The sequence below is a fragment of the Protobothrops mucrosquamatus genome, unplaced genomic scaffold, assembly GCF_001527695.2.
Source record: "Protobothrops mucrosquamatus isolate PMUCROS unplaced genomic scaffold, P.Mucros_1.0 scaffold1451, whole genome shotgun sequence".
NCBI classification, from domain to species: domain Eukaryota; kingdom Metazoa; phylum Chordata; class Lepidosauria; order Squamata; family Viperidae; genus Protobothrops; species Protobothrops mucrosquamatus.
In genome coordinates this window covers 70,589-78,210 of record NW_015387630.1, presented here as the reverse complement: position 1 = coordinate 78,210, position 7,622 = coordinate 70,589, and the positions used below count along the sequence as shown (strand labels likewise).

General features: G+C 38.9%; 1 protein-coding gene across 1 annotated transcript in view; it reads right to left on the bottom strand.

Annotated features, from left to right (window-relative positions):
• LOC107292928 (cytoplasmic polyadenylation element-binding protein 2-like) overlaps window positions 1-7,622 on the bottom strand; it is a 73,133-nt gene that overhangs the window by 12,418 nt on the left and 53,093 nt on the right. The gene's annotated exons all lie outside the window — the stretch shown is intronic.

Sequence of the window (7,622 nt, the reverse complement as noted above, 5' to 3'; positions counted from 1 at the left end):
GGGGCATTTTTCAGCCCCAAAAATGGGCTGAAAAACTCGGCTTATACTCGAGTATATACGGTACATAAGAAACCAGCTATGGTGGCACAGTGATTAGAATGCAATATTGCAAACTAACTTTGCCCACAGCCAGGAGTTCGATCTGGCTCATTGATGCAGCCTTCCATCCTTCTGAGCTCGGTAAAATGAGGACCCAAATTGTTGGGGAAATATGTTGACATTATAAACCGCTCAGAGAGTGCTGTAAAGTATATAAGCCTAAGTGCTAGCGCTATCAGGTCATTTACAAAACACAATGTGCCATGTTTGCCATGGGCAATTGACAATTGCCCTATCCACTACTTCTTTGCTTACAAAAATGGAAGAGGGGAAAATATAGCTATTTTAATGAGTTTTAAATAAGTGCTGCATTTACACTCTTGCATATTCTAAAGTTCCTCTTTCAAATCAAATCCAAAATACTACAATCTCTGATTTAAAGGTTTTTTGCTTTATTGGACTCCTCAAATAATTTTTGAAAAAAGATGGGTGTCAATTTTTTAAAGCTGGGGTACAGTGGTACAGTGACAAGGAGAAACTTCCTAACAGTGAGGACAATTAACCAGTGGAACAGCTTGCCTTCAGAAATCACTGGAGGTTTTTAAGATGGGACTAGACAGTCACTTATCTGAGATGGTATAGGTTCTCCTGCTTGAGCAGGGGGCAGGATTAGAAGACCTCCATGGTCCCTTCCAGCTCTATTCTGTTCTATTCTATTCTATTTTCTTGGGAAAAAAATACAAACCTGAAAAGGGGCAAATATGAAAGAGATTCATAAGGATAAAAAATTGTTTATGTCTTTGTTTATACTTTGCTTTACAAAGGAATATTCAAGAACAAAACCAAGAAAAACTTTACAAAAATACATATTCTAATAAAAATATCTAAAAACATAAAAAGCTATGAAGCTATAAGGACCAAGGAATGAAAATGATTTCTGCAGTCAGATTGTGCATTAAGTGGTACGATTTGTATAGTAAAACTTAAATGACTAAAATAAAGAACAAAACTGAGTTTTTGAAAAATAAATCTAAACAACAGCTTTCTGAAAGAAAGGGCTTTTCTCTGTAATAAAAGTTATACGATCTCTGTAGTTATAAAGTCGAGGAGTGTTCAACCATATAAGTTAATCATGTTCTTCATGGCTTTTTTGTCTCAAATTATTTTAAATCTCAACATTGTGAGAAAAACATGTCATTTTTAGAGATATACATGTGACACTTCACTACACTCCAAAAATATGGCATTTGACATTTCATGTGAAACTTTGGCTTCACTGAGTCCAGGGATTAGTTAAGAAAATAATCTCAATCAGGCAGAAAGAAAAGAACAGTCCAAACACAGGGAGGATTCAAGAAAAATATTTTTCCATTGATTTTCAAGACAGCTTTATAATGGAGAAACAAGAGTATAGAACAGTATGTTTGTACATGACCTAGATTTTTAATAACATGTTAAAGGACTAAGCTAGTTGTGTATTAATATTGCATGGATCTTTTTCTATTCTATTAAAAGTTGTAATTCCTTTTTATCACTATCATTGATATTCCTGTTGTAGTCTCTTTCATTAAATTTGGGAAGAAAAGGAAGGATGAAAAAAGCAGGAGGTGATTTGTCTCCAAGCAGGTAGGTGTCAGCTGTCCAGCTAGTGAATCCAAGAAAGAAATTCTTCCCTTCAGTCCATTGCGTGTGGAATTAACTATGCTCATTTTGTTATCGGAACTGCCTGGATTGTTCGAACACCTGCACACCGTGACCTTGAAATAGGGAGCAGGGCCTCACAATTTGCAGATTCAACCACCCCCCTTCCGATTGTTGTCAAGTTGAGAGTGGAGAAGAAACTAGGTGAAAAGCAAATCACTCTTGACATGCCAAACCCCTGGAAGAAAGATACATCTGGAATGAACACAAAGACACAATATCGTAAACAATTTACCATTTTCAAAACATTGTTTCACTTTGGTCATTTAGGGCACCTGGCATGAAACTTCTTTATTAATCTAGCTGCTTTAATGTCTTTTGTGGCCACCCATTCAGCATTCACTATGGGATAGCCCTTCCACTGCACAAGGAACTGCAACTTTCTCTGGTGGTTCAAGACATCCTTAATCTCATAGTGTTCCTCCCTTTTTATAAGGATTTGAGGTAGAGGGATTCCTCCAACTGGCCTTAGCTTGGAATCTTGAACGGACTTTAGCAGACTGCAATGAAACACTGGGTGGAGCCGCCTAAGACTTCTTGGCATCTGTAGCTCCACTGTCATCGAGTTTATAATCTGCACAATAGAAAAAGGCCCTATATATTTAGGACCCAGCTTTTACAGGGCTGTCTTAGATTTAAATACTTTATGGACAAGTACACTTTATCACCCATCCTGAACTCCCTTTGGGGGGTTATCTTCCGATCGGCTTGCTTTTTCTGGGCCTCTCTTGCTTTCCCTAGTGCCTTGCGCACCGTAACCAATGTGCCTCTCAGACAGTTCACCCATTCCACCAGTGTTGCAGAGGACGGAGTCCTGGGGTAAAGCTCTGGTATGACTATGAACACAATGCCCGTAACCACCTTAAAAGGAGTGCTGCTATGTACTTTGCTGCTATGGACCAAGTTATTGTAAGCCACCTCAATGAACAGCAGCAGCTCAGCCCAGTTAGTCTGCTAATAATTTACATAATACTTTAGGTATTGCTCCACGATTAAGATAGCTCGCTCTGCTGATCCGCTAGTTCTGGGATGAAAAGTGGAGCTAAGCTCCTGGGATGAGCCTATCAGGGTCACGTATCCACCAGAACTTTGCAGTAAACTGCACCCCCCCGTTCCAAGATAATCTGTAAATGTGCTGCACGAACATTTTTGCTAGGAGCCAGGCTAACGGGAGTTTCAGGCATGGTATAAAATGTGCTGTCATGGTTCCGACAGATGAAACTCTTCAAATAACTTCAAGGCATTGTTTACCTTAAAGAATCTTTATGGGAATAGTATAGCTTCAGCACTAACATAGTTGAAGCTAAAAACTGGATTCCCCTCCCCTGAGCACATAGTATCAAAGCACAATTCCCTCCTTCAATTAACAGTCATAAATCACATTGTCCAATTAGTTTGAAATGCAGGCTTCCCCTCCTGTTCTGCTACCCGCCAATTCTTATCATCTCTTATTTCACACACTAGTACAATATTGTTATGTCTAACTAACTCCCACCACAATCTGCCTCCTCCCCCAGTATCATCTAATTCTAAGAGTAAAGCGTAAGAAAGAAAAAGGCTGAATCTCTTTATGTTGTCAAAGCAAGAACATCCAATGTTAGCAGCATTGACATCCGCCCCCCTTACAAAAAAGACAGATCCTGTAGCATAAACAAAAGCAGATGTTAGGGACTATCTCTCGGTTTGTTAGGGTGTTTCTTATAGAACCTTTTGATGAGTCTGTCGGCTTTCACATCGCTAGATCTCACCCAAGTGATTTTAGATAGCGAGTATCCCTTTCATTGTACTAGGTACTGCAATTTCTCTTTAAAAATTCTAGAATCAAGAATACGCTTTACTTCATAGTGAGTTTGACCTGCCACTACAAGGGGTCCGGGTGCCTTCTTAGGGGGAGGTCTTAAAGTGGATTCTTGCAAAGGTTTTAACAAGCTGCAATGGAAGACAGGGTGAATCTTCCCTAAAAGCCTAGGGAGTTTTAATTCTATTGTGACTGGATTGATGATCCTTATGATGAATAAAGGCCCCAAGAATTTTGATCCTAATTTCTTGCTGGGTAATTTGAGGCGTAAATATTTAGTTGACAGATAAACCTTTTCCCCAACTTGGAATGTTCTTTGAGGGGCTCTCTTTTTATCTGCCTGCTTTTTATAAGTCTTGGAAGTCTTTTTTAAAGCAGCTTTCATGGCTTTCCAAACCTCTTCCCATCCCCTCACCCACTGATCAAGTGTCTGAGAAGCGGAGGGCGCTTGAGGCTATTCAGGTATTGGGCTGAACTCTTTTCCTGTAGCCACAATGAAAGGCATGAAACTAGTGCTGCTGTGAACAGATTTTATTGTAAGCCATCTCTGCAAAAGGGAGGAGGTCGGTCCAGTTGGTTTGTTGGTAGGAAGTATAACATCTGAGATATTGCTCCACCATCTTGTTAACGGCTTCTGCGGCCCCATTAGTAGACGGGTGAAAAGCAGATGATAGACCTTGAGATGATCCAATTAATTTAAGAAAACTCCTCCAAACCTTAGCTGTGAACTGAACCCCCCTGTCCGAAATTATTCATTTAAGGGCTCCATGCAGCTGGTAGATATGTTTCAGGAACAATTTAGTCGGTCGTTGGGCAGATGGGAGTCCTTTGCAGGCGATGAAATGAGCCTGCTTCGAAAACAAGTCTATCACAGTCCAGATGACAGTATTTCCTCTACTCCCAGGTAGGTCTACTATAAAGTCCATAGCTATTTCTTCCCATGGTTGAGAAGGGTCTGCCACCGGCTGCAATAACCCAGGGGGATTCCCTGGAATTCTTTTCATGGTGGCACATACAACTCCTGACATAGTTTTCCACATCCCATTTTAGCCCCAGCCACGAAAATTGCCAGCGGATGAGATGTAGAGTTTTTAAATATCCAAAGTGTCTAGTCTGTTTTACGTCATGGCTGTGTTTGAGAGCATTAAAGTGGGGGGCTTCAGGCAAGTACAGTTTCCCCCCTTGTAAGCCAAACCATCCCTGCATGTTAGGGATTGATTGTCTTTGAACCACTAATTGGTGAGGAGCTTGTTTTATTTTCTTTGCCCCAGGATCATCAGGGTTAGGGGCCCTGCAGGGCGTGAGTCAAGCAGCAGTTTGTGGATTGGAGATAATTGCCTTGTTAACCTATTCACGTTCACTTTTTTACTGGAGAAATCTCAATAGTGCATCAGCTAGGAAGTTTTTCCTCCCAGTATGTACTTTAGGGTGAAGTTGAAACTGTTAAAGTACTGTGCCCACCATACTTGCTTTGGGGACAATTTGTGGGGAGTTTTCAGTGCTTCCAGATCTGTCCATACTTCAAAAGGCACCTTACTCCCTTCTAGATAGTGTTGTCAGTTTAATAGAGCCCACCTTATTGCGACGGCCTTCTTCTCCCAGATTGCCCATCTCCTTTCACTTTCAGTAAATTTTTTAGACATGTAGGCGCAGGGTTGCAAGATCCCACTTTCAGCTCCGATGGCCACGTCGCTGGCGTCAGCTTGAATTACAAAGGGCTCCCCTGGGCAGGGATGTTTTAGGACTGGTTCAGCAGCAAATAGTCTTTTTAAATTCTCGAAAGCTGTTTTGACAGCCCATAGTTCATGCTAGTGGTTGGCTTGGTCACGGCTTCCCTCCTCTTTTGCCTGTTTTGAGTAGTTCTGTAAGGGGTAGGGCAATCTCAGCAAAGGAAGGGATGAATTGACGATAGAAGTTGGCAAAACCTAGAAAGCTCTGGAGCTGTTTGCGAGTCTTTTTTTATAACAAGTTTTATTAATTTTCCATTTTTACAAAGCTTCAGGTATTAAGGAAGCAACATGGTGGTTGGGTAATATATAGTCCAATAACAAGCTTTTCCATACATATGTCAGTTTACATCATCAAACATTTCCTCTCTGTTTCCCTTAGTTATTATATCAAATTCAAATTAATACATTGCTAGTTATAACTCTAATCCTTTAAGACATTTAAGATCCTGTTTTTAACTTTTATCTGATTTCAATTACCGTATTCCAGTTAGCTTAGTGTCCATAGTATTTAGGTTCCCTTCTTCATTACAGAATAGTTATCATATCTAAAATACACTTATTATTTATTCAACTAAATTCTTAGTTTGTTTCACAATCATACTGTACTTCTCATTTTAATACCATCGCTTACTAATAAAATAACCTTTATCCTCTGAATCCATCTTCTATATTATAATTCAAAACTGTTATTCTAGTAACTAATGAATTTCCCTTATAAATCCTGAATGTTAAATCCATTAATATCTTTTAAAATCTCCTTATCCCATTAAGTGAGATTTAAGGCTTTTCCATTAAAGGTCACATAAAGAAAACCATTTTTTAAAGTTTAACTCTAGCCTTTTGTGCCAAACAGGCTTCCATAACAAAGCTTTTGAATCCTCGGGTGGATCTCCCCTCATTCCTGCATATATCACTTGAATCAAGGGAGACCATCCAGTCATCAGCCTATCAAGGAAGCTAGTCCCTTCACAGTCGTTAAATTGTTGGCCAAATGGTTTGAATCTCCATATTTGACTTAATATATTTGTCATGCGTTCAGGCTGGTCTTCTTCTGTTTCTGGTTTCAGCTGGTTTAAATGAAAAGTCATATTCAGTGTTGTAGTTGTTTTTGGATCATATGGATTATCTAGATTCTCAGTATATTATGTATGTAAGTCCTCAGCAAGTTCCGTCTTAGTATTTCTTTCTTCAGTTTCTGTTGCTGTTGTAGTTGTAGAGTCTTTAAATGAGCTCAAAGTTTGGGTATCGGAGTTCTGAATAAATTGTATCTGACATTCTTTAAAATACACTTTGATATTAATTCCTTCTTCTGTTGCTTTTTGGGTTGTAGGTTCATCTATTGAAGTCAAAGCTGTGTTTTGTAGCTTTAAGGTGGCGCGTATATCTTTCAGTCTAGAATTCATTAGCTCAGTAGCCTCTAAGATTTTTTCAAGTATAAGTTTGAAATTAAGCTGTGGGTGGTGTTCCTCCATTTCTGTAGTGTTTACGAATAATCCTTTAGTGGAGGCTATTTTTAATAAAAGTCAATAACTGTCCACCTCCACTATAGAGAGTTATTTTCACCACCCAGCTGTTTCAAGTTCTTAACTTTTTGTTAATGTCAAGGACAAATTTTAGACTCAGAAATCTCCCAGTCAGAAACAATTTTTTTCACTTGCTGTAGCAAATTTCGCCACAAGATGTCCCCAGTAACATACAAAGTGGAGCTTTTATCCAGTTCAGAGAAGGAAAATATTCCTTTTTTTTCCAGCTTAGCAAAGAAATAAAACAATAAGTTTTTGTAAAAATGAAGAACTTTTGGGGAGCCCAGGTATGCAGAAATTACAAATCCAGGTATTTGGTCATTTAGTCTTGTTGTCCTTTCCCCCCCTTAGCTTTATATTCCTGGAATAGGCAGAAGCCGCAGAATTAAGCTGGGGAAAAAGGGTATTTCCAAAGGCTTTTACAGGAAAATAGTTGGGAAACAGAAAAGGTAAAGTAAAGTCTCACCCAACTCCTCCAGTTGCTTTCATCATGCTTGGTAGTGCTTTGGGCTTTTGGCTGGTGCGACTTGATGAGCGGCCATGTTAATGGCCGCTCTTTTCTTTTTTTTTCTTTTTCTTTTTTTTTTTTTTTCAATATAAAATTTTTTTTTTTATCATAAAAAAAAAAAAGGAATACATCACAGATATTACACAATGTTATATCCCATCCCCCCACCCCCCGGACTTCCCAAACCAACCTAGGCTGATATTCAAATACAAGTAAACAAATATTAATATCTCTAACTCCAAAGTCTAAACTTAAACAATCCATCTCCTCCGTATTAATAAAAATTATTCATTTAGTTAGTTCTTCAAATATCCAAAATCTTT